At 45.2% G+C, this 27312-nt stretch overlaps 1 protein-coding gene and 1 long non-coding RNA gene across 6 annotated transcripts in view; one reads left to right on the top strand and one right to left on the bottom strand.

The window, feature by feature from the left end:
- The window catches only part of PRKCE (protein kinase C epsilon), a 631244-nt gene that overhangs the window by 71718 nt on the left and 532214 nt on the right, over window positions 1-27312 (top strand). The gene's annotated exons all lie outside the window — the stretch shown is intronic.
- Window positions 1964-26999, bottom strand: LOC145546119 (uncharacterized). Its single transcript, XR_014082523.1, has 5 exons — window positions 23725-26999; window positions 5158-5304; window positions 4030-4102; window positions 2673-3112; window positions 1964-2293 (listed from the first exon to the last, which is right to left on the bottom strand). It is a non-coding gene; the product is annotated as an uncharacterized LOC145546119 (long non-coding RNA).

The following is a 27312-nucleotide window of genomic DNA, read 5'->3' as shown; positions in this document are numbered from 1 at the left end:
ACATACGTATACCCTGTCCCTCTTGGACCTCTCTCCCATCACACCCCACCCCATCCCACAGGTTAAGTCACCACAGAGCCCTGAGCTGAGCTCTCTGTGCTCAGGTTCCCACTAGCTAAGTGATTGACTTTTAAATTTTTGTGCTGATTCATTATTGTGTTGATCTTACAGTTTCATTGTCAGAGCGTAAACTTTGCTTCTTATTTTAAAGTTTTGTCTTAAGGAGGATATCAATGGAGGTTGGAGTGCTGACATCCCTTTAAGTTATATCCCCAGGACCATGGGAAGAGCTGTTTAGGCATCTGCCCATCTTTGTTTCATCAGCTCTTTTCCAGTTTTGGGAAGGCAGCACTGGGCACTTGGGAAATGTGTTCTGAGTGGATGGATAGATGGATGAACTGATGGTGGGTTGCATTTGGAAGACAGGGGTCAGGGTTTTGTCTAACAAATATTTCAAGGTGTGGTACATCTGAAATATATGTGCACAATACATAGTTGTTATACACATGTAGCATGTGGTGATGGCTTGGAAGAAGTTTCCTCTTCCTCCTTTGCGCTTTAGATCAAACAAATCATGGCTCCCTGGAAAACAATTAAAATACTCAAATTGCCTGCCCTGAATGCACACAGGGCTTGTTTGCTGAAGTCCCTTCCCAGGGATCACAGTCCAAGGCAGTGGAATCGGAATTCACACAGTAACATCATTCCTTGGCTGCTTCCTGTGTCTCTCTGATGGCACTGTGGGCTGCCTGCCAAAGAGTGAGTGAGGGAGTGGGGCTAGTGGGCTGAGAACTGTGGTGAGATGCTCTAGGTGAAGGAGACACTCCCCCAAAGCTGGGAGCAGCCACTTCCTCACTCCTCTGGGAGTTCAGAGTAAGTGAAGCGATGCACCATCATTTCAGCCTGTTGGTTGTTTAGGGAACTAACTACCTAGAAAGCTGGCAGAGCTGGCATTCCTCCTAGGGATTTAAGGATACTTCGAAGACCACCTCCTGCCAGGAGTGGCTTGGGAAGAAACACTGGGGAACCTTCTTCTATGAGTGAGTGAGAAGCTTATGATCCAGAGAGGTGTCTGAGAAAGATGCTGAGAAAATGAAGTTCACATCTGAGATAGAAATCTGTGGCATTTGGGTGGATGATGTCTTCGGTAAGGCCCTGCCCGCTAAGTGCCAATAATTCACACTCACTAAAAGCCAGTAGCCCTCTTTCCCCTCTCTTGTTTCCTAGTGACCCTCTGGGAAGGACGTACTGTACCCCGATAAGACCTCAACTTTGTGCATTGATTCATGCATCATTCATTCATTCACTCAATAAGTGTGGGTGATAGTTCAGGCCATTTCTGTCTGTCATGGCAGCGCAGTTATGAAGAAAACTGCTCACCCTCCTGCACACCAGTACCTTGCATAGAGCTCAGGATTGTTCCAGCTGTTTGTTCTCAGAAAAATCCTAAGTGGTATTGGTAGAGCAGATAATTGGCTGTGGCGCACAGAAAGTTTGCTTACTCTGCATTTTTGAAATGAGGAAACTGAGGCTTTGTAACTTGCCCAAGGTCAGCCTGCTAGTTAAGAGGCAGAGCTAGGAGTGGGACTCATTTTCACAGTTCCACATTGCCTTGGGAAGCAAGACACACCCTCAGGGAAAGTTAAATAACAACAGGAGTTACATAACCCAGGACAGTAATGCAGGGGATGTCACGGGGCAGAGAGTGATGAAATGCGAGATGGCATGGAAAAACTAGTTGTCAGGGGAGATCAGAGGGTGGAATTTTTCTTAGAGGTCTGTGTCATCCAGGAGATTTGGAGGAGGGTATGGAGTTTGAACTAGATCCTGAAGAATGGGTAGGGTCTGAAGGACCGAAAGCAGCAGGGTTATACAGATGGGATGAGAGCTTCTTTCTTATGAGCTAGTGGTTCTCAAACTTTTAGGTCTCAAGAGTAAAATTTAAATGATTTCAACTTAAATATTTTAAAATCACTGAGGACTCCAGAGAGTTTTTTTTGTTTTTGTGGGTTAGATCTGTCAATATTTACCACATTAAAATTAAAAACAATACACTTTGAAATTAATTAATTAAAAAGAAACTCATTACATGTTAATTAACATAAGAGCACATTTTTGTGAAATATTAACTACATTTTCCACAACAAAAATCTTAGCAGCATGGCATTGTTTCACAGTTTTGCCAGTCTCTTCAATGACTGACTTAATAAAAGTCAGCTGGATTCTTCTATCTGCTTCTACATTGTTCCCATATCACATGTCACATCGTCCCTGGAAACCCCACTGGACACTCCTAAGAGTACAAGAGTGAAAGAGACCAAAAAGAATGTGTTTGTATTATTCCAAAGATAATTTTGACCTTGCACATCAACTGAAAAGGTCTCAGGGACCCTTGGTGTGTTTGTTGCTAAGTCATGTCTGACTCTTTTGCGACCTTGTGAACTGTAGCCTGCCAGGCTCCTCTGTCCATGGGATTTCCCAGGCAAGAATACTGGAGTGGGTTGCCCCCATGCCCTCCTCCAGGGGATCTACCAGACCCAGCATTGAACCTGCATCTCTTATATCTCCTGCATTGACAGGTAGGTCCTTTATCACTAATGCCATCTGGGAAGCCCCAGGTACCCTTAAGGGTCCCCAGAACACACTTTGGTAACCACTGCTAGAAAACTTACATGTAGGCAGAAGAGTGTGCTGAACTCAGGATGATGGTCTTGGTGAGTCTCCTTTGGGAAACAGGAAGAGGCCAGAAAGCAGATGGGAAAATATCCTTTCACTTCCTGGAATGATTGCATGGTCTGACTCTTGAGTCTGAATGTACTAACCAGGTGTGACTCAGTGCTGGTGACAGATTTGGCCTGTTTCCACTTGGAGTTCTAATCTCACCTTTTGTGTGTAACAAAGGCACCTCTTGGCTTTCTTCATAGAAGCCCAGTAATGCACTATCGTTGGTGAGAAGCTAAGTTCACAGCATCTCTTCTCCATTTCCTGACAGTGGGAAACAAGCCATGTAGGAGAGGCGACTTGTACCCCTTGGAGCTTTCAGTCCACATGATTTACGCATGTGGTTTCCCACTCCTGGAGATTCTTGGGAGAAAAATGCTGTGAATCCTCCCTGTTAAAATATGCAATAAGGGGAGAGAGGTCCCTGTGAGCCCAGAACTCAGTTCACATGTGTTTTCACAGTAGTCATTAGAGGGTACCTGCATGAGCCCCAGGAATCTTTCAGGGTCTGAAGTTTAAGTGTTAATTTTCAACACAGATGTGCTTCTGGGCTCTAAGTGAAGTGTGCGTTGCTTATTACTATCCTTTGGGAAGAGACTGTCCTTTTTCCTAACTAGTTTGGTCTGTGGTTGGTTACAATTTACCATTCACTTCTGCCCACTGTGGATTTTCTGCTATTCAGGACAGCTTACTGGTTTTGAGCTGAACATTACAGCACATGTTCTTTTAATTTTCTCATGCTGTGATGACATGGCCTGTTCTTATATTCTTTTAGGAGCTCCTGATTTTTGTTTTTGTTTTGTGAGCAGTTTAACAGTCTAGAATCTCCAGTTACCACTGCCTGGCTTCAGCTACTGGACAGTGTGCTGGGATCTCCACTGCCTAGTTTTGCTCCTCAGATCTATTTTCTTACACAAAATATTACTGATTTAATGGATCAGATAGGTCTTGGGAGCCTTTGGCTTCTGACAGTGGTGACTTGTACTTCAGCCCTGTTTCCCCAGATGACATGGGGTGTCCTTTAGGGTGGCTGTAGGGCAGTGGAAAGGGAATTGGAACTGGATTCCAATGCTGATTTTCCTGTGTGTTGTCTGGGTGACCTTGGGCAAGTCACTTCACCTTCCTGAGCCTCACTTTCCTGATGGGAGACAGGTTTAAGAATGCATATGAAGGCTTAGTATTGTCAAGCTCTGTTCAGTTTAAAAGTTGGCCTTATTTCTTATTATTGTTAATGGACCTGCCATTCACTGGGAGAATTTTCTAGGTGATGATGTATGCCTGGATGCATGTCATCGTACAGTTACTTACCTGCCTAAGGCGAAATTAATTTTCTGTGACTGGACAAGGTTGATCTTTATTAGGCCGGTAGTGCTATCTTCTTCTGAGAAGAGAGTTATGTGTATATTAAGAATGGTTTACTTGCACATGTAGGCTCCAGTTATTTATTCAGTGTGTGCCCCGTGCAAGGTGAAATGGGAGATAAAATAAAACTGTTTGGAAGTCCTTTCGTGAGCATGAGCTGTGTGTCAAGGACAGAAAACAAGCAATGGCAGAATGCTTTGTATGTCCAGTGAAAGCTTGGCAGTAAATGTGAGCCGGTGTCTCTAATGGGGAAGATCACTGGTGCATTATTACCAGTGGAGGCTTCTAGGAGGAGTGGGGGAGGGGTGTTGAGCCCCGCCTTAGGGGATAAGAGGATTTGGACTGGGAGGGAGGGCATTCCCAGTAGCTTAGAGGATTTGGCCAAGCTTTTGTGGAACATCTGTCAGTCCATCCAGATGTGTGGGTTGTCAGTTGAGCTGTGATGCTGCTGCTTCCTTGCCTTTACAGTGGTCTGTTCTCCTTGGCTCTATGCTTTGAACATGCATTTTCACACTGTATCAGAACTCTAGGAAGCCAAGAAGGATGCACTATTGATGGTAAATCCCTGATTGGTCTAAACTAGGCTAAGGGAGGTGTATTATGTAAATACCATGCCTTGTGCTCTAAGTATATTTTTTAAAGTGTGACTTCACATCCTTTCTGAAAGCCTTTTGTAGTCCATCAAGGGAGTGAGATGATGGATGAGAAGCTTTTCTATATAGATTAAAGGCACTTTGGGTTTTTGCTTCAAAGGGCAAAGAATCAAGGTTAGGGTAAAGAGACATCTCTCCCTCCTGATTTCTGGGGAAACAGTTTTTAACCAGGCCCCAATTGCCTGCTTGGTACCTAGAGGACCAGAAACTTCTCTTGAAGCTGGTCTAGAAAACAGTCTCAGTTGTGGTTAACCAGTGGCACCCCACCCCCGCCACACCCCTCTCTCAACACTCCCACACCAGACTCACTCACTCACCCTTCACACGACCCTGTTATGCAGGTAGCCTTCTTTGATGGTGGCAAGTGAGCTATGGGATGGCATTTTATATTAGAATTGTAACATTCACATTTTAGTCTTACCTCTTAGTCATAGACTTCTGGAATATCCATGCTGGAAGAAACCTTAATGATAAGCCCCTTATTTGACAAACAGGGAACTGAAAAGTCCAGATTCTCCAACTCAAGTCCAAGTCCTTCCTCACCAGTTCATGGCTTTTTTTTCAGTATCTGAGAAAGGAATAGTGACAACTATGACTTATCACAGCCCTGTATTCAGTGATTTTCATGCCTCATGTCATTTATTTCTTGTAATGACTGTGTGAGGGGGTATTATTATCATTCCTCCTTTAAGGTTAGAGAGGCTGAGTAAGTGTTAACGGGTAAGATGTTAATGGGTAGTGGTGCAGAGATATGAACTCCAGATGCAGTGACCCTAGAACACTAGCTCTTAACCATCAGGCTGTGCTGCCCTGTTTCCCTGAGGTTTTCCCTCTTCTCTCACTTCTCTCCTACTTCAACCCCCTTCTCCTTTCCCCTTCCCACCAGGGACCTCCGTCTCTACTGTGGTACAAAGGTATGTGACTGCCACGATGACTCGGGAGCCTGGGCCCCTTCTTTTTATTTATTTATTTTTGGTTGCACTGGGTCTTTGTTGCTGTGTGTGGGCTCTCTCTGCTTGCGGTGAGCTGAAGCTCTCTTCATTGTGATGAGCAGGCTTCTCATTGCGGTGCCATCTCTTGTTGTGGATCACGGGCTCTAGGTGCTTGGGCTTCTGCAGTTGCAGCACTCAGGTTCAGTAGCCATGGCTCATGAACCTAGAGCTCATGGACTTCAGTAGTTGTGGTGCACAGGCTCAGTTGCTCTGAAGCATGTGGAATTTTCCCAGACCAAGGATCAGACCCATGGCCCCTGCACTAGTAGGCAGATTCCTATCCAATGCTCCACTGGGATAGTCCCTCCGCTCCTTCTTTTAGAGCCATTTCAATGGTTCCGATTCCTCATCCTGGGGCACATAAAGGGGCTGATACACATCACTGATACTAGGAATCCTGTTCTGGTCAAGTGAGACAATTGGGGCAGTGGAGGGCATAATGCAGTCCCTTATTGCCTTGGCTTTTTATTTTAAAAGTAACATTATTTTTTAAAATTTTGATTATTTGTCTGTTTATTTTGGCTGCATTGGGTCTTAGTTGTGGCACTCAGGACCTGTTGTTGCAGCTCGCTGTCTCTCTAGCTGTGGTGCACAAGCACAGTAGTTGTAGGGCGTGGGCTTAGTTGCCCTGTGACGTGTGGGATCTTAGTTCCCTAACCAGGGATTGAACCCATGTTCCCTGTATTGGCAGGGAGATTCTTAACTACTGGAACACCAGAGAAGTCCCTGCATTGGCTTCTGAAAGATTGAGCAAGATAGAGAGAAAGTGGATGGAAGACTCCATGGAACTCACCCCCAACTCAAGCACAAGCCTTCCTAGCAGGAGTCAGTTGCATCACTTTTTATTTTCGAAGAGTATGTTCCCAACATGGACATAGTGACACAGATGTGGTTCCACACTGGCTGAGGGGCTCCTGCCTGCATCTTCTACTGGATGCATCTGTGTCTCTCCCTCTCATTCTCTTTTCTGTCTTCCTTCTCCCTGTCATGTAACAGTAGCCTGACAGATATTACTCAGATCCCATAAGGTTATAATCACTGACCTCTGGCTTATATGAATTTTTGTACAGTATTGGAGGGGCTGGTATACTCAAGAATACAGCAGTATTTGAATCTTTAGTAGAGATGTGAGGCTGCTCCAGAGGCTTCATCCTCCATGGCGTGTATTTTTCAAGTTTGAGCAGAAAATAGGGATACCAAGGGATATTGGTAGTCTAACTGGTAAGCCTGCATGCTGACTCTGATGCAGAGATGGGGCTGAGAGTTGCTCTGATCATCCTTCACAGGGATAAGACTGGTACCTTCATCTCTCCCCAAGGTGGGTAGACTTGGCAATGGCTTAGGAATCTACCAAACTGGAGGCAGGGTTCTAGACCCTTCTGGGTCCTTAGGAGAGAAACACATCCCTATGAAGGAGGTATTTGGGTCACAGGTATATTTTGCATTTTTTAAAGGATATAGGGTTATATTTTTATAGTTCAACAACACTGACCAGCACAGATGTTCATGAGTCCCCTTGTTAACCTAGGATTAGAAAGGAGGGAGAAAATGGAAACCATACACTGGAAGAACAGCACTGGTAGTACAGTCATGGAACCTAAAGGCCATTGGGCAGTACATGGAAACTAAATTGCCATTTGGGGCTTTACAAAGCACCACAGTTTTAACTGTCAATAACTTTCATCACCGCTGGTTTGTTTTCTGTCTTTTAAGAGATACTTCTCCCACGAAAAGGAAATCAACTTTGTATGTATGCCCAACAGATCATGGAAGACAGCTAATATTAGTAAAATGTTTTAAAAATAAATTTTTACATTCATGGGCCATGAAAATGATATTCCCCAGATTTTTCTGAACCAAATCCCACTGGTGTGAAACAACATACAGAGACTGCTAATGACAATTTTGAGATGAAGGAAATACGAATGTGGAAAACAGTGAAAGCTTGGGTGCTGTTGAATGAGGAAGAACTCTGAGGCAGAAGGTAAATCCTGGGGATAGTCTAAGGATTGCTAAGGTGATTCAGGGCCAATTGATTACTGTGATTAGTTAGCACTATGCTTTGGTTTTTTGGGCTTTCCTAATGGCTCAGACCGGAGAAGGCAATGGCAACCCACTCCAGTACTCTTGCCTGGAGAATCCCATGGACGGAGGAGCCTGGTGGGCTACAGTCCATGGGGTCTCGAAGAGTCGGACACGACTGAGCGACTTCACTTTCACTTTTCACTTTCATGCACTGGAGAAGGACAATGGCAACCTACTCCAGTGTTCTTGCCTGGAGAATCCCAGGGACGGCGGAGCCAGGTGGGCTGCCGTCTATGGGGTCACACAGAGTCGGACATGACTGAAGCGACTTAGCAGCAGCAGCAGCAATGGCTCAGACAGTAAAGAATCTGCCTGCAATGCAGGAAACCTGGGTTCTGGAAGAACCCCTGGAGGAGGGCTTGGCAATCCACTCCAGTATTCTTGCTTGGAGAATTCCATGGACAAAGGAGCGTGGTGGGCTATAGTCCATGGGATTGCAAAGAGTCGTACACAACTGAGTGATTAACATATACACATAAATGAAATTTATGTTTTCCCTGGGACAGACTGTCATCGAAGGGGAGATAATATAGGGTTTCTGGTCACCCCAGGGCAGACAACAGGTCCCCCAGGCAGTTGGTAGGTAGGGCTCAGGTCTCAGAGAGATGTGGATTCCAGATGGCTCTTACGGTCACCCTGTGGTCTCTCTCCATCTGCTGAGTCATGAGCCGCCCAAGGCCTGCAGAACCCTGCCTTCTCAGAACTCTGATTTCACGTGGAGTCAGTGCCTCATGCCATCCAGTGTGTTAATAGTTCTTGGAGTGGTCTCAGCTTCGCAGGAAAATCTCCTTAAAGGGAGTGCTATCCCCTACTTTTTATGGACTTATACCATAAAACAGAGGAACCAGAGATCAAATTGCCAACATCCATTGGATCATCAAAAAAGCTAGAGAGTTCCAGAAAAACATCTACTTCTGCTTTATTGACTATGCCAAAGCCTTTGACTGTGTGGATCACCACAAACTGGAAAATTCTGAAAGAGATGGGAATACCAGACCACCTGACCTGCCTCCTGAGAAATCTGTATGAAGGTCAAGAAGCAACAGTTAGAACTGGACATGGAACAACAGACTGGTTCCAAATCGGGAAAGGAGTATGTCAAGGCTGTATATTGTCACTCTGCTTATTTAACTTATATGCAGAGTACATCATGAGAAATGCTGGGCTTGATGAAGCACAAGCTGGAATCAAGATTGCCAGAAGAAATCTCAGTAACTTCAGATATGCAAATGACACCACACTTAGGGCAGAAAGTGAAGAACTAAAGAGCCTCTTGATGAAAGTGAAAGAGGAGAGTGAAAAAGTTGGCTTAAAACTCAACATTCAGAAAACTAAAATCATGGCATCAGGTCCTATCACTTCATGGCACATAGATGGGAAAACAATGGAAACAGTGACAGACTTTATTTTCTTGGGCTCCAAAATCACTGCAGATGGCGACTGCAGCCATGAAATTAAAAGACACTTGCTCCTTGGAAGAAAAGCTATGACCAACCTAGACAGCATATTAAAAAGCAGAGACGTTATTTTGCTGACAAAGGTCCATCTAGTCAAAGCTGTGGTTTTTCCAGTAGTCATGTATGGATGTGAGAGCTGAGCACTGAAGAATTGATGCTTTTGAACTGTGGTGTTGGAGAAGACTTGTGAGAGTCCCTTGGATTGTAAGGAGATCTAACCAGTCCATCCTAAAGGAATTCAGTCCTGGATATTCATTGGAAGAACTAATGTTGAAGCTGAAACTCCAATACTTTGGCCACCTGATGTGAAGAACTGACTCATTTGAAAAGACCCTGATGCTGGAAAGGATTGAAGCCAGGAGGTGAAGGGGATGACAGAGGATGAGTGGTTGGATGGCATCACCGACTCAATGGACATGCATTTGAGTAAGTTCCGGGAGTTGGTGATGGACAGGGAAGCCTGGCATACTGCAGTCCATGGGGTCACAAAGAGTTGGACACGACTGAGCAACTGAACTGAACCATAAAACAGGAGTTTTCAAATGACAGATGGAACAGTGTGGAATATGCCATCGAGGCTGGGTAATTGTGAATTGGTTAAAAATTGCCCAGTTTCTGTTGTTGGGGTTGGAAGTACAGGCTGATGGAAAACATTTGATGGAAGTTCAGCTCCACATTGACAGTTGACCCTCATCTGAGGTAAGGAGTGCCATCCTGAAAGGCAGCATGTTTCTGTTTGCAAGCATGCAGTCACCCAGGTTGCGTGGCTTGGTCTTTAGAAGTGAGCAAGTATCTGGGAAACAGCCGGCTCTTGGTGCATCTTCGGAGTCAGTCACTCGAGAGAGGAGGGAAGTGCCCAGGTCTGTGCTCCCACCTTCCTGGGAGCAGCAGGACTTTGGCCTGGGCCTTTGGTGTCACGATAACCCATGAGCCTCAGCGTTAGTGAACAGACCCCCTGTGTGCCTGAAGCGTTCATTCTCCCAACTGCTGGGAGGGATGACTGATGGCTGACAGTCACTACAGTCCCTTTTCCAGGCTGTTGCCTTCAGAGGAGAGCCTTCTGGCCTCAGGTCCGCCCCTCCCAGTTCAGTTGCTCAGTCGTGTCCAACTCTTTGTGACCCTCCCATGAAATGACCTGCTTCTGGGAAGTCACAAGGCCCCGCCCCCTTTCCTCACTGTGGAACAACTCTGACTCGGTAAGGCCATCCTCCCTGCAGAGCTCCTTGAAGCCTGGCTGAGACCTTTATGGCTGCATCGGGGTCCAGGGGGCCCCATCCCGTGTTACCACTCCTCCTCCCTCAGCGGTGGATGCTGAGAGTAGTCCCCAGTAAACCTCCTGCAAACAGATCTCCATCTCAGAGTCTGCTTCCCGGGGACCCAACCTGTGACACTAGGCCAGGCCACCCTCTGGTAGAAATGATTGCCGCTGATGTAGACAGATCACTGGACATACATAACTGCAACACTGTCTGTGCTCTGTCACCCTGTGGGGTGGTCAGGGTCTATGACAAGGCTGTCCACCATCATACTCTCCACTAGAGGTTGGTACCTTTGAGTTAAATATGCTCCTTGCTGCAGGCTCTCCTGTGGCTCTATACACTCCTCCGGGACTGTCACCTCAACATGAGTTAATATCTCAGAGTGCTTTAGTCCTTACTAAGAGCAACCTAAACTTTCCTAGTGGCTCAGCAGTAAAGAATTCGCCTGCAATGCAGGACACAGGGGTTCAATCCCTGGGTCAGGAAGAAATCCCCTGGTGAAGGAAATGGCAACCCGTTCCAGTATTCTTTCCTGGGAAATCCCATGGACAGAGAAGCCTGGCAGGCTACAGTCCATGGGGTCACAAAAGAATCAGACATGACTTAGCGACTAAACGACAACAACAAGAGCAACCTAAGGAAACTGTAAGACACAGAGGCAGTGCAGCCTGGGGCTAAGGACATAGACTTTAGATGGGGACTGTTTGGGTTTACATTTCAGCCCCCTTCCATATTAGCTTCAGTGACCATGGGCAAGGCCTCTAACCTCTCTGTATCCATCTTCATCATCTGAAAAATGGGGTTAATGATGGTATTCACCTCAGAGGGTTGTTTTGCAGATGAAGTGAAGTAGTGACTCTAAAGCAGTTATGGAGGTGCTTGGCACACACCTGTGTAAGTGTTGGCTGTTGGAAGATTCATAGGAAGGGAAAGGAGCTCAGGGGAGGTGGGAGGTGACAAAAAAGCAAGATGTTCACCAAAGAGAAAAATAACTCTTAGAACATGACCATTTTGTGCATTTTGTCTGAAGATGCACATGGGAATGAGGAAGGCAGGCCATCCCCTTATCCTTGGTAGGACGGGAGCAAGGATAGGAGGTGCTTCTTGTGAAAACCAGGGCTCAGATTCTCAAGTTGGGGGAAGGGGGAAGTAGAAAAGGAAAATAACACTAACTGGGCACCTACTACGCTAAGCCCTTCCATATATGTCCCACTTAGTCCTTACTGTATCCATTTGACATACGTATGTTCACTCCTGTTTCATAGGTGAGACACTGAGGTTGCGAGAGATTAAGTTGCTTGCCCCACACCAGAGAGCTACTATGTGATAGGCAGGTCTGTGTGACAATGGGGCCATGTTCTTGTGACTAGATCACACTGCCCAAGGCATTTTGCTTCAGTGCTGTCACATGCCAGGAACAGAGGGGCGTAGGAAGAAATCAGTTACTTAAAGATAATTCAATCTGTTAGGCAAATCACACAGAGAAGCCACCTCCTCCAGGGTCCCCTGCCCTGGAGTCTGCCCCCTGCTCTGACTTCTCTGATGTTGCAGGCATCACTTTAAGCTCTAAAGCTCCTCTCACTTCCTACAGGATGTCGTGGTGACTGAGGGGCTGCTCTCAGTCCCATTCCACAATCTAGTTTCTAGAGAATGTGAGAGGCTGAACCTCTTTCCTTCCATTTCCCCACACATTGCCTTTCCCCTGGCATCCTCCATAGTATGCAGCAGTTTCATGAAAAGAATGAATGAGTAGGAACACTAGACAGTGGTGAGAAGTGACTAGGCCCTGCAGCCACAGGCATTTAGAAATCCTATAGAAATAAGGATCATTTTGGAGATGGGGGGTCAGGAACTTCTCTGAGGAGGTGAGGCTCAAACCCAGATATTGGAGAATGGAAACAGTGAAGGGTTGGGTAGGGAAGAGGGGGAGCTGTCACCTTTGGGGGATAGGCAGTGGTCAGTTGTGGGTGCCTCTCCTGCTGTGTGCTGTCAGGACTGAACCTGGTGGCCAGTGTCTCTCCTGCAGCACCAGGGGCTGGAGGTTCCCCCTGGGGCATGTAGATATGCCAGGGCTGCCAACCTGAGTGGAGAAGGCAATGGCTCCCCACTCCAGTGCTCTTGCCTGGAAAATCCCATGGATGGAGGAGGTGGGTAGGCTACAGTCCATGGGGTCGCTAAGAGTCGGCCACAACTGAGCGACTTCACTTTCACTTTTCCCTTTCATGCACTGGAGAAGGAAATGGCAACCCACTCCAGTGTTCTTGCCTGGAGAATCCCAGAGACGGTGGAGCCAGGTGGGCTGCCATCTATGGGGTCGCACAGAGTCGGACACCACTGAAGTGACTTAGCAGCAGCAGCAGCCAACCTGAGACCAAACGTTCCTCCTACACAGCTGTCTTCAAGATTAAATCCTGATGGGAGGTGGGTGAGCAAGCGAGCATGAATTACCCCTGGCCCACATCTTGGCTTGCTTATAGACTGCCTGCTGCTTGGTTGAGCTTTCTCTTATCTTTTAGATGAATCAGGAGCCCCCAAACACTCCTCAGAGAGTCATCCCCTCACCCACTTCTCACCTTGCTGGAATTAAGGCCTGCCAGTCCTAGGCCACTATGTATTCTTCCTTGGAACACTCATGCACTACTTACCTGTCTACCTTCCACACGGGTGGGCTGAGAGGCAGGGTGGGAAGAAGTGTGTCTATCCACATGGCTAGAAACTGAGGCCCAAAGTGGAAGCCCGTTTGTCCAAGGCTCATGGCTCCTCTCAGCTGCCTGGCAGAGTCATACTGGTTCCCCTCTGATTTCTCAGCTCCTTTTCTGCCTCTTTCACAGGCACCTTTCCTTTCATCCCTAACATGTAGATGTTCCCCAGCATTTGCCATTACTGGTCCCCTTCTCCCCTGGAGCCATAAGCTGTAGAAAGTCAGGGCTGGGAGAGTCAAGTCCAGCCAGGTGCCCTCTGCTGATTCTCCCCACCATCCTCTCTTGAAGACTCCCCATGTTCTGCTCAGGGACCCCATTTGCCCCACAGATCTTCCTCTCCTCCCTCTGGGGCCCGAGGCATTTCCCATCTGCAGACTTGTTTGTATTTCCAAATGCTCCTTGGACATCTCAACCAGGCATTACCCCAGCATCCCAAATTCAACAAATCCAGGAGTGCATTTAATAAACAGCCTCCTTTCTTGATGATAACCACACTTCCATTCTTTTGGTCTCCCTGGTTTGTGCCCTTTTTATTCTTCCTTCATCATCCCCACCTTATTCTCCCTCAATAGCTCTTTGAAAGTCCTGTCTGTTGGTTCTGAGAGCTTCTGGTACCCAAATCCCCTGGTCCGCAGTCTGGGGTGGGCGGATGTGACTTGTTGCCTGCACTCCTGGGCTTTGCGCCTAACTGGCCTCCCTGCTGCCAATCTCTCTCATCTCCATCTCAGCCTCCACACTACTACCAGATTTACAGTTTTAATTATGTTAATTAAAATCATTAATTAGCACAGTTTTAATTATGTTATTTTCCTGCTCAAATCTTTCAGGGTTCTCTCTTTGCTTTAGGATTAAATAATGACTTCTTGCCTAGCAACTAGAATCTTCTTTAGTATTTACTCAGTCTTTCTGACTTAATTCCTTTATACCTGTGGATAAACTACACCTCAAGCAAAGGGCACGTTTGCTGTTTTCTGAATGAGCTGAGAATTTCCTTCCTCTGTGCCTTCTTTTGCTTCTGCCCTTCCTTCTCTTCTCCACTTTTTGAAATCCCATCTCTTCTCAAATTACATGTCTTCAAGGATCTTACTCTAACTTTCCCAACCCAAGCGAATTTCTTTGCTTTCCTTTGAATTGCCCTTGTGATAGAGACTGTGTCTCATTAACCCTTATATGGCCACAGATCCTAGCCTTGTACCTTGTTCTCAGGAAGCATTGGCTGAACTGTACTGGATTTGGGCATCTTAGGAAGAGATAGCCTAAGTCTCTTAGAAGGCCTAATTGATGCTGTGAGGTCTTGGATGTTTGGTTGTCATGTGTATCCTAACAAATGCTTTGCCTTAGGCCTTAGGGTTATTGGGAATTAGGATGTGATAGCTCTTTAAAGGCATAGGGTTGGGAAACGTGTTTCTATAGTTTAAAATAGATGAATTTTAATATCATGTGTCTGTGGCCTTGTCTCTGAGCAGGGAGACTGCATATGCATTACTTTTATTAAGTAAATAAAGGAAATGTATTGGTTCAGTCTGCTGCATGATAGATGGAAACAAAGTGAGATCGGGGTACTCACACATTGATTTAATCACATTGCTGTCTTGTCCTTCTAGGCTGTGGTCTTCTGGCTGACTCTGTTCTCAGACAAGTTCTTTCTGTGTGGTGGCAGAAACGATTACCTGCAGTCCCAGGCTTAAATTCAATTATTAATATTTTGGGAACCCACAGCATGACAAGAGGAGACGTCTTTCCAGCAGAAGTCCCTGGGAGGGTCTGTCCCTGAGTTCAGTACTTTGGCCAGGGAGATGTGGTACTCTGATGGGGTGGGTCTGGTGCTCATTGGACAGAGAAGGACATTGTGACTCTTAGAAAGGCTAAGTGACTTACCCAAGATCACACAGTGCACTGAAGAGTGTGTTTTCTGACCACACTTCCTGTTCCTTGGATTACCCTCCTTTGTTCCTGGGCAGCTAGTGTCTTTATGTCTGTGTATGTGAGCTGTTTTTATTTTGAAGAAGTAAATGGCAACCCATGCTTGCCTGGAAAATCCCAAGGACAGAGGAGCCTGGTGGGCTATAGTCCATGGGGTTGCAAAGAGTCAGACACAACTGAACAACTACACAACAACAACAAATGTGAGCCCTTTCTATTTAGGGGCAGCACTTAGCTGCAAGGTTGGTATTTTGGTGGTTCCTGCTTTCTTTTGTCTGGACCTTCTGGGGTCTATCTGAGGACTCAGCTAATGCCCAGTTCCTTCTAATTCTTTTTCTTCCTATTTTCTTTAAAAACCTGATATTGCACTCAAAAGGATTATGTCAAGTGAAAGAAATCAGACTCAAAAGGCTGCATACTGTATGATCCTGTGTATCTGCAAAAGACACAACTACAGGTTTGGAAAACAGATGCCATGAATGGGTTAGGGGTTAGGGATTGACTGCAAAGGCGCACTGGGAAAGTTTTTTGAGGTAATAGACTGTTTTAAATCTTGACTGTGGTGGTATTTACAAGACTGCATATATTTGTCAAAATTCATAGAACCATACACAAGAAAGGGTGAATTTTATAGCATGTAAATGATACTTTAATAAACACAAAACAAAAAACTCCTGATCTTAGATCCTGTTCAAGCCTGAGTGACCATGAGATCTGCATCTTAATGAGCACCAAAATTTTAGGTTGTGATGAACTACATAGCTTTGAGATGCCACCACAATTGAATAGCAAGAATGAAGACCCACAAAGTGCTCAAGTCATTCAAGAATACTTACTCTCATTCCCTGAGAAGTGAACGAGCCTTCTCCGAGCTGAGTGACTCAGTGGCTCTTCTACTGCCACCACCATCTGACTAACACAGGGAGTCTGTGTCCCAGCTCCCCTCCCTTTGACCGAGTCACAGGTGGAGGCTTTCTAGGGAGTGAGGGGAATCTGAGATTGGTGCAGAAGGCTTAGGGCAGAGCATGGGTGACAGAGGCTGGTAGGTTGGGAGGAGGGTGAGAAAGTATGATCATTCACAATGTTTAACATCTACCCCTCCCTCCCCCGCTCCTTCATCCTGGTCACTTTATTTTTTCTTTAGGATCCACTCAGATGCCTCTTCCCCTTCTCCACTGTGAGTCCTCCCCACATAGCCTTCCTGTCCTTGGCTCCAGGAGTCTCCCCCAGGGGACTGTCTCATGCCAGTCTCTGTCTTCCTTACTCTCCCAAACTCCTCCCCAGTCCCTTCTAGCTCATTTCATTACAGTTGAGGCACTTTGCTTTTTCATTCCTGTCTGATTATTCCCTTCTGCACCCCTAAATGTTCTGATTTCTCCCTGCTCCACCCCAACTCTACCTGGTCCCCTCTTATACCACAGTTGTTCAAAGGTGCAGCACCACCAGGAGACACTATAGAATATACAAATGACCTAGTGGCTTCTGAAGTTTTGGTAGCCTTCTGCTTCATAGAAGTCTCTACTGACAGGAAGTTAGAAACATATTCAATTGTAGAACCCTATCACATTTTCTGATTGAAAGCATCTCGTTAAAGATATACCTAAGTTGCAAACATTTTTATTTTTTCTGAAATAATGCTTTTACCAAAAAAAAGTTGCCTACCAATTACAAACTAAAATAGAAAAAGCTCTAATGGTGGAATTGAGGTATTAGGAAGCTGGCTTTAGCAGTCCCAGTGGGATCCCTTCTATCTGTGTCTGTCAAGAAGTCACTGGTTCTGGAAGCAGGTTTGTGCTAAGCTGCAGGTAAAAGCGGGGGTCAGAGTAAACCTTTGTGTGTTCAGCCTCTAAAGGATATATATATATATATGTTTATACTTATATATTTTTAGATGTGCAAGTCCTTTATGGAAAAAAGTTGTACAACTTTACTGAACAGTGTAAGAACTATATAAATGGAGAGAAGTACCATGATTTTGAATGGGAAAACATAACGATAGAAATTCTCCCCAGATGAATCTGATAAGGCCAATAATACAATTTTTTAATCAGATTCTAAACTAGTATTTTTTTTTATAGCATTAGACAATCTGTTTATAAAAGGGACATGGAAGCATAAAGGGCAAGAGGAGCCAAATAATTTCGAAGAACAGTATGGGTGAACTCACCCTACCACATACCAAGATCTATACCCTGCTGCGTAAAGCAGTAGTTAATTAGCTGGTGTGGTCATGACCCAGGTAAACAAATTAATGGAAAGGTCTGCCTTTTCACCCTTGTTTTCTAACTCCTCTTTGTGTCCAACTACATGCCAGCCACCCTGAATGATACATGCCAACGCTCCTGCTTTGGGAATTTCAGTACTGTACCTAATGGATATTTTTGATGAGTTAGAAATCAGATTGAAATACATACTCTGGAAACAAGATTGAACCTGAGACTCTGGTTGTAATAAAGCTCCTGAGAAACATTTCCTGGCAGTTGTTTATAGTTTGGTTTTAGCTAAACTGGTCTGACATGTCCAGCTTTAAGTTTCACAAAAATACTCAATCAGTTTTAGGGAGTGGGACAGGAGTTTGAGCCCATTAGGAATGAGCATCAGGGTATTCCTGGGGCAAATAGTGCCAGGAGAATGGGGCCTGGCTGTGGCAGAGAGAGAGCAGGGGCTCCTCTGGGGGAAGCCAGCACTGCTCTGGTGGAATGAGGCCTGCTCTCTGGCTCTGACATGGTGGGTCCCTGGCCAGCGTCCTCCAGTCAGGTTGGAGATCTTGCCAGCCCAGCCCAGTAGATGGACTTGTGCATGTTTTGGGCTCGTGCCTGGGCTGGATGGCAACACTGATGGGCTGTGGGCTGTGGTCTCAAAGGGCAGGTTCAGGAGGGAGCTTGATGCTAATACAGCCTGTGCAGGATTAGCCGGGAAGGCTGCCAGCGTGACCGCCACTGCAGCCAGAGAGTGCAGCCAGGCTCTGCGCCTCCAGCACCAAGCTTGAGGCTGTGAGACAAGAGGGTTTCCCAGTTAATCCCCCAAATGACTGTTACCTCCTTGGCCTCCGACAGCAGCTGGGGGTGCGTTGTGCTGTAGTGATGTTGGGAAGACAGCCTATGGTCAGAGTGCAGAGGACTCGTGTGCCCCAGCTTCCGGGTACTCCCCACCTCCTCTCAGGCATGGAAACAGGTGCCTTAAGGCCTGTATTGGACCTGTGGCACTGACAGATCTGAGTGAACCTCTGGTCCTGGCTCCTTGAAGGAGGTATAAACTCAGATGCCAGAAGGGGTCTGAGAGAGAGGAGACTGACAGCTGGAACCTGGGGACATAGCCAAGGCTGGTCTCAGAGAGACAGCCTTAGAGTTATCCACGAAAGAGGGTGGAGTTCAAAAGTCTAAACATCCTTGTGTTTTTTCTCTTTATTAATGCTTGTTGTTTAGTTGTGTCCAACTCTTTTGTGATCCCATGGACTGTAGCCCACCAGGCTCCTCTGTCCATGGAGTTTTCCAGGCAAGAATACTGGAGTGGGTTGCCATTTCCTTCTCCAGGGGATCTTCCTGACCCAGGGAATTGAACCCATCCATGTCTCCTGAATTACCAGGCAGATTCTTTACCACTGAGCCACCTGGGAAGTCTGGCCAGGTTAAAATTCTAAGAACTGGGGATAAAGAGTCAGCCAAAGGCAAGTTGATGGAAGTCTTTATCCTCTCCTGCTCTTGCCCACTCCTCACAGACAGGTCCAGGAGCCTTCCAGACTAGACTTTTCTGCCTTTGAAGTTGCTTTGGAGAAAGCAACCAGGAGAAGCTGGTGTCGGAAGTTAGCTCATCCCTTCCTACTGAGCCAGTTCTGGTTTATCTTTCAGATCCCGCCCTGCCTGGCTGCAACTGTGTACATTTACTTATTCCTCACATCCGTATTGTGGGCGTGGGCATCCCCCCTCCCTTCTCCCCACTGTTTCTTTTCAAAACCTTGCCCCAAGCATGAGGTCTTAGATTCTGTTTAGTCCAAATAGTTTGAGCCAGCACACCCACATGAGCAGACTCTGCAGAGAGCTCGATTCCAGCCCTGGTCCCTACAGATGTTCTCTCAGCTTCTGGGCCATCAAAATAGGAAACTGGCCTGGCCAGAGATGGTCCGAGTGCCAGAATGACCTCATCACTGGGCCCTGGTGAAGGGTGCGGAGACCTGAATGTACAGGAAGGAGCCTGACTCTTGAGAGCTAAGTTGATTGTGGATTTGGCCGTTGATTTTTTTCAGATAATGCATCTAATAAATAACGTATGGAAAGAGGCAGATAGCCCTGGGTTCAAGTCCTGAACCATCTCAAGCTGGGTAACCTTGGGTTGCTTGCTTAATGTTTCTGAGCTTAGTTTCCTCATCTGTAAAATGGGAATAGAGATACCAACTGTGTTTTTTGATATGAGGAAAAATAGAGTATGATTTGTGATCCTCATGTTGTACCCTAGCAACTATATTTTTCAAAGTTCTCCAGGTGATTTTGATGTGCTTTCTTGTTGAACCAAAAGGAATGAATTGCCCAGAGTAGAATTTTAGATGTTGCTGCAGGGTGAACTGTAGTTGGCTAAAGAGGAAAGGTTTGCAAGGCAAGGGCAACCACTTTCTGGGGATTCTGAAATCAATCACTTCTTATAACTGTCCTTGTCTGTTCTTGGAGGGTTTTATAAACCACTCCATTCTGAGTATTCTCTCTGTTCCTGCAGTGATGGAGGCAGATGGTGTTGGGAGTGGCAGGGCCAGGACAGGGGAGCCCTGGTACCCAGTTGCCCTGTGTCTCACTTTGCTCTGAGGTCTGCTGCCCCTCTCCCTGCCCAGGCCTCAGAACGTGTGCTTAGAACCACAGTCTTTGAGGCTTCCTTTCTCCATCTGCTCTGGTGTGTTTACCTTTCTCATCCCTGTTCTAAACAGTTTTTCTTTCTCATGCCCTATCCACATTCTTCACCCTGCCCTGCGGGTATCTGACCTCTGGATCTTGCTGTAATTTGAGGAAGCTTTCTCATTTACACTGAGAGATGTGAAGATTTTGTTTTTCTCTGTTTAGGGTCTGTATAAGATAACTTCCCTGGAAGAGAAGTGGGTATGGCATTAAGAAAATTCTAATCTCACTTCTAATTCCAGTCAGTTTTGTTTCTGGTGGTTAATAGGATACCTGGGGGGTGGAGATACCGCCTGATTAGTCTCCCAGGGAGGCCATGGATGTGGACCAACCCCTTACAATATCCCCAATATCTGGACATAAGTGAGATGGGGAAACCAGAACAGTATTAGCATTCTTTCTGAGAACCAGAGTGTAAGTTTCTGTATTTTGGCTTGTTTTGGACAGCATCTGATTTTTTTATCCACCTTGTCTCAATTCTCTCTAGCCCTGAGTCACTGGGCTAATTTAAGTGGATAGCCTAAGAGGTCGTTATACCTCAAGCCACAAACCTATGGATTTTTACTGTACTAAGATGCATTATGCTTTATCTCTTTTGTAAATTAATATCAATGATTGTGTGCTCACGTGTGATAGTTAAGAGAAACCAGACAGTAGAACTGAAGGAGATTAGGCAGCAATCCCAAGTATGCCTGCCTCTCATTACTGAGAATTTCTCTTTCCAGCCCCTCAACTCTTTCTTTTTCTCAAGCTTTTGTTTGTAGGGAAAGCTGTCAGCTATATCCAGTTCCATGGCTTCAAATATCTCCTATATACAGACAGTTCTTAAAATTTTCCCTCTAAGACTTAGGCTTGTTTCTAAGACTCGCGTATCCATCTGCCTAGGTATCCACTAGGCTTCTCACATTTCAGATGTCCAAACCTGAGCTCCTGGATTTTCTCCCCAAGTCAGCTCCTTCTGTAGTCTTTCCCATCTTCCATGTCAAGAAAAGTGAGTGCCTGGAATGCAGTTGGTGCTCACTAAATACTGATAGATATTTATAGACCAAAGAACAAGAAAATGAAGAATTCACACCTTTGTGCTTGCAGTCAGGAATGGATGGATTCATTCCAAATTCTGCAGCTGATGAAGTGTGTATCACCAAAGGAGCAGCTCACCTCCCTACTACAGCTTCTATCCCCTAAAATTTGGATGGTGTTACTGTCTGTCATGGACGTATCCCCCTAAAATGTGGATGATGTTACCATCTGTTATGGACGTATTGGAACATAATGAGAAAGTGGTGCTGGGTAAATGCTAGACATTGTATCACACACTTCCCCAGAGCATTCAATGCCCTCCCTTTTTTTCCCCTGCAGCATCACATGGATATTTAACCTGGTTTTTATTCAAGGCTGCTTTACACATCTCTTTTGAAACCTGTCTGCCCAAATGATTTCTCAACACAACTCCTTCTGTCTAAGGAGACAGATTTCTTCATCGTCTGGGGGAACGTGTCATCACATTGCTGCTCTGAAGTCTCCTGTCCCAATTCCAGGACTGGATGCCCTTCTCTATCTCCAAGCCCTTCCAGACTCTCCCTACCATTTAAGGCTTCAGTTCCCATCGTCTGAGCCCCACCCTGCCCGACTCTGCAGCTGCACTGATTACTGGCTTCTCTGATTTCTCCAATACTGACCCACATTGGATGGTACCCTGACTCACACTGTATGCATTTATCTTCTTTTCTTAAGGTTGTAGCCCCTTGAGGCCAGGACAATTTGTTTCTCATTTGCTTTCATCCTTATAGTACACAGCATGATACAACTGTGTACTTTAATTTTTTTATTTTTGGCAAGTTAAAAAAAGCAGTGGTAAAATACACATAATATAAAACTGACCATCTTAACTATTTTTAAGTGTACAGTTCAGTGGTATTAAATACATTCACATTGTTGGGCAACCGTCAACACTTTCTATCTTTGCAGTTCTTTTCATCTTGTAAAACTGAAACTCTGTACCTGTTAAACAATAACTCCCCATTCTCTTCTATCTCAGCCCCTGACAACCACCATGATACTTTTTATCTTTATGATTTTTTACTACCCTATATATCTCATATAAGTGGAATCATACATTACTTGTCTTTTTGTGATTGGCTAGTTCACTGAACATAAAATCCTCAGGGTTTATCCATGCTGTTGCGTGTGTCAGAATTTCCTACTTTTTTAAGGCTGAGTAATACTTCATTGTATGTATATACCACATTGAGTTTATCCATTCATTTATCAAAGGATACTTGGGTTGCTTCCACCTTTTGGCTCTTGTGAATAATACTGCTGGGAACATGGATGTACAAATATCTCTTCAAAACCCTGCTTTCAATTCTTGTGTGTATTTACCCAGAAGCCAAATTGCTGGATCATATGGTGATTCTATGTTTAACTTTCTGAGGAGCTGCCATACTGTTTTCCATAGTGGCTGGATCATATTACATTACATTTACAACAGTGCACACGGGTTCCAATTTCTCCACATCCTCGCTAATACTTTGTTATTTTGATAGTAGCCACTGTTTACATTTCCCTAATGACTAGTGGGTCAGAACCCAGATGACACAGTGGTAAAGAATCTGCCTGCCAATGCAGGAGGCTCAAGAGACACAGGTTCAATCCCTGGGTTGGGAAGATCCCCTGAAGTAGGAAATGGCAACTCGCTCCAGTAGTCTTGCCTGAAAAATTCCCTGGACAATGGAGTCTGGCAGGCTGCACAGTCCATGGGGTGGCAAAGAACCAGACACAACTGAGCACACACACAAAACACAGAATGACTAGTGATATTGAGTATCTTTTCATGTGCTTATTGACTATTTGTTTATCTTCTTTGGAGGACTGTCTGTTTACACACTTTGCCCATTTTTTAATCAGGTGATTTCTTTGTTTTTGGTTGTTAAGTCAAAAGAAGAGCTCTTTACATATTCTGGATATTAACCCCTTATCAAATATGTGATTTGCAACAACTGGGTAATTTTGACCAGGAACTCATTGCTAATCGTTCATCCAGTATGCTAGGTGTCTGCATTTCAAGGTCCTAAAATGCCAGCTGGTAGGTAATTTGAAAGAACTCTTCTGACCTATGCCAGACATTTCCCATTCTTGATCTCAGGCAGAACTCACAGCCATCCTGTAAGGTATGTAAGATCACTTTCATGCTATAGATGAAGAGACTGAGGCTCAGAGAGGTCAAATGATTTACTCAAGGTGCTCTAACCTAGTGAGTGGCATAGCCAGGTGGTGAAACCATGCCTGCCTGCCTCCCCACACTTCTTGTGCCTTCAGGCAGTGTGTGTGAGAGCGTGCAAGCGAGCTGCGCACATGTGTTGTGCATCACTCGTGTTCTCTGGATTTTATTAAAGAAACCCTTGTGCCTGGCAAGCAAGCCACTGCCAGCACCCCTGACACTGCAAAATGTTATCCCTCCTTGTGTTTGGATCTCGGCGTGACTCAATCCCTGGTGTTCCTTTACCCAGCCTTCATTGGGAGGGCAGATCCTCTGGCTTTTCCAATCTGTTATCTCCCCTGTCCTGCTTCTAGCCTAGGACTTCTCAGAGTTGCTCACATGCATTAATTAACTCGATTTGACAGGAAGTTAGTGCTGAACAGGGGAGGCTTTGTGCTGGGACAGGGGGATGGATGGGAAGACAGTCTTACCATAAACACTACAGGGGCTGGACTGGACAGCAAATGCAGCTCTGGAGGAAGGAGAGATGTTGTGCCTTTGGAAGCCGAGTACATGGTGCAGTGCACCCTGTCTAGATGCCAAAAACACAAAGGGAACACAATTTTAATGTGTTCTGGAATCATCTTCCCTGACCCACTGTGGGAATGTGCTCAGAAAAGTCAACCTGTCAATGTCAGACTGAACAAAATATGTTCAGGAAGGAAATATGCTACACACAGATTACACAGCGTAGTCCAAAGCTGAGAGATGCAATCTTTAATTATGCACTTTTTAGCTCCCTGGGTCTCAGCTGAGTTGGGATTGAGTGTCCACCACAGAGTGTCATTGGCATGGGACTCAAAGCTTATAGGGTGCAGTTCTGCTGCAGGACACAGACCAACCACTCAACTGAACACCTGACAAAAATTAAGACAAGTCATTATTCTAAAAGGGTTTCACCAGCCTCCAAGAGGGATTCCACGGTTCCAGATATGGAATGGCGTTCATAAGATGTGAATTGCATATTTTAGCACTTAAAAAATTATAACCCACATAATGAGCACTTAACTACTTTGTGAATGCAATCTCACTTATTATTTTTTTTATAAAAATCCTATGAAATACAGGTACTACTATTAGTGAGGCAAAGAATTCTCCAGACTCTCACAACTGGTAGATGAAACCCAGACTTGAACATGATTCTGCTTCGTTTCTAATGTCTTTGCTTTCAAAGGCTGCACTAAACCACCTCTCCATCATATGTGCTTCTGGAACCTAGGACATCAGTTGAAAAAAAGGAAGTCAGTAGAAATGCCTCTTACCTTTGCTCACACTTAACATTCTTCCAGAGATATGTGTAGGGGTCAAAAATCATGTTAGAAAATGAGGACTTTTGTTTTTTGGTCGGGGGGAGAATATTTAAACTGTATTAAAAGGAAACTTTGTCTGCAGCCTGAGTTCTTTCAGCGTGGCTGATGTTTCTTGGCTAAGTAGTGAATAATGTGTCAACTTCCACAATTTCCTTGTCCCTACACCCCAAGGGTTTTTCTTTCCAGTTAGGGTTCTTTTTTAAATTGTGGTAAAATACACATAATATACAACATCCCATTAGTGACCTTTGGTAAAGTCACAATGTTGCACAACCATCACCACTATGTAGTTCCAGAATATTTTCATCACCCCAAAAAGGAAGCCCTGTAGCCATTAAGCAGTCACTCCTCATTCCTACCACTTCCAACTCCTGGCAAATAATCATCTGTTCTCTGTCTCTATAGATTTTCTGATTCTGGATATTTCCTATAAATGGAAACATACAATATGTGGCCTTGTGTGTGTCCTGTCACTTTTACCACTCAGGGTTCCTCCTTTCTACCACTATTTGCAGCCCCACTGCAAATAATCAGAGTGATTGAGCTGGGCAAGTTCTTTGACTTCTTTGAGCTGGTCAGGGTTGTTGGATAAAGTGAAATGATGTAGAGCTCCTTGTTCTCGACCTTAGACAAGTTATTCAACACTTCTTTGCCTCAGGTTTCTCTCCCTGTAAGATGGAGATGTATTAATATCTACATCATGGGGCAATTCTGAGGAATAAATGAGGTAATACATGGAAGTACGTAGGACGCTTGCATATGGGAATGGCTTCATGTGTATCAGTATCATATGCTTGGTTGGTGGCATGAGTTATACCAGGCCTGATATCATTTGCTGAAATAATAATGGAGACCCCTCATTGGCCTGTCTGCCTGCAGACCCAACCTGAATGTTTTCACCAGAGCCTCACTGGTCACTCAGTCTTCATCTCAGGAGACTTCTGAGACTCTACTGCCTGGAGAGTTCAGATTCCTTAGCTTTGTGTTTAAGACCCTCTGCCTCTTGCTTCCTTCCTTTCTGGTTTCTCTTCCCATCCTTTTCCCCATGAACCGTTTCCCTGCCACCACACTGGACCATCCTCCATTCATGTGGGCTCCCTGGTCTTTCCAGCCTCTGTGCCTTTGCTCCTACTCTTCCCTCTTCTGAGAATGACCTTCCATCGTCATCATCCGGCCACGCTCCTGTCTTCCTCTCAGCTCTTTCATGCATCGTAATTGTATGTACACTGCAGGGTTGTTCTGAGATCATCTGACATAAACATGACCAAGATGACACAAGGTATGTAATAATGTTAACTGAGATAAAGAGCACACATGTGTGGGAGACATGTGGTAATTGTTCAGTTTGTGTTAATTAGTTATCTTCGTATCATATCATTATTCTATGAGGACTGTTTGTATACACCTGCTTTCTAAGTGAGATGGCACATTCCTTGAGAATATGGCCACATCTTATGTGTATATCCCCACTGGTGCCTAGATGGAAGTCTGCATATAGAGTTTCCATAATCATGTATTTAACTGTATTAAAATGAGAGATCTCTGTGGTTCTTCCCAACCCATGTTTTTTCTTCAGTTGACAATGAAGTCAGAGCCAGTTGGGGAAACAGGCTGAGTTTGTTTGCTTTGACCGTTCAGACTCCACCCTAAACCTCCTGCTTCAGAAGCTGTGGGGTGGGGCCCAGCAACCAGTGCTTTAACAAGCCTTCAGGTGACTCTGATGCCTTTTTACCCTGTGATATGAGGTGGGCCCAGCACTACTCTGCTGCCTTTGGGTACCCAGTGTTCCCATGTTGCCTCTGGGTTTCCAGTGACTGCCTCACAGGGCTGCCCCAGCCAGGCCCCCTTTTCCTGATCTAGGCCTTTCCCTCCTAACTTCCACACTTCAGAACATACTCATACTGTGTCCCTTTTCTCGTCTAGGTTTTTGGTAGGTGAATGGCTAATTAGTCTGACACTGATTAATGCCACCTTGTTGAAGAGGGGCCGACTGTGCCACAGATTCAGTGTGTGATCTTTAGCAAGCCCCTTCATCATTCTGATCCCAAACTGCTCTCAGGTGCTGCTCCTGGAGCTTCCTCCAGGAAGGAAGCTTGCCCTGTCCTGGGCTTCCTCATACCCTCCATCTGTGCTTTTGTTAACTCTCTTCCCTGTGTGGAATACTTCATGGAGACATCTGGGTTTTATCACTGTCCTTGATTCTCTCTTTTCATGCCTGTGTGTGTGTGTGTGTGTGTGTGTATCTACATGTATACATGTATACAGGTGGCTCTTTGTATCTACGGATTCTACATCCGCATATTTAACCAACCAGGATCCTCTACTGTGTTTGCAATCCGCCATTGGTTGAATCTGTGGATGCGAAATCAGCCAATATGGAGGGAAGACTGTATTAGACCGCTTTATACAATGGACTTGAGCATATGGGGTTTTGGTAATTTCTGGGTTCCTGGAAACAGTTTCCTGAAGACACCAAGGGACAACTATGTATGTATACCCACAACATATATATATATATATGTATACAATATATTTATAAATATATACACACAATATATATATACATATATATATACACAATATTTTGTAGTTCAGTCACTCAGTTGTGTTCAACTCTTTGCGATCCATGGACAGCAGCATGCCAGGCTTCCCTGTCCTTCACCATCTCCCAGAGCTTGCTCAAACTTACATTCATCGAGTTAGTGATGC

This window comes from Giraffa tippelskirchi, chromosome 4, assembly GCF_054371585.1.
Source record: "Giraffa tippelskirchi isolate mGirTip1 chromosome 4, T2T-mGirTip1v1.2.pri, whole genome shotgun sequence".
NCBI classification, from domain to species: domain Eukaryota; kingdom Metazoa; phylum Chordata; class Mammalia; order Artiodactyla; family Giraffidae; genus Giraffa; species Giraffa tippelskirchi.
This window is presented reverse-complemented; position numbering and strand designations above follow the sequence as displayed.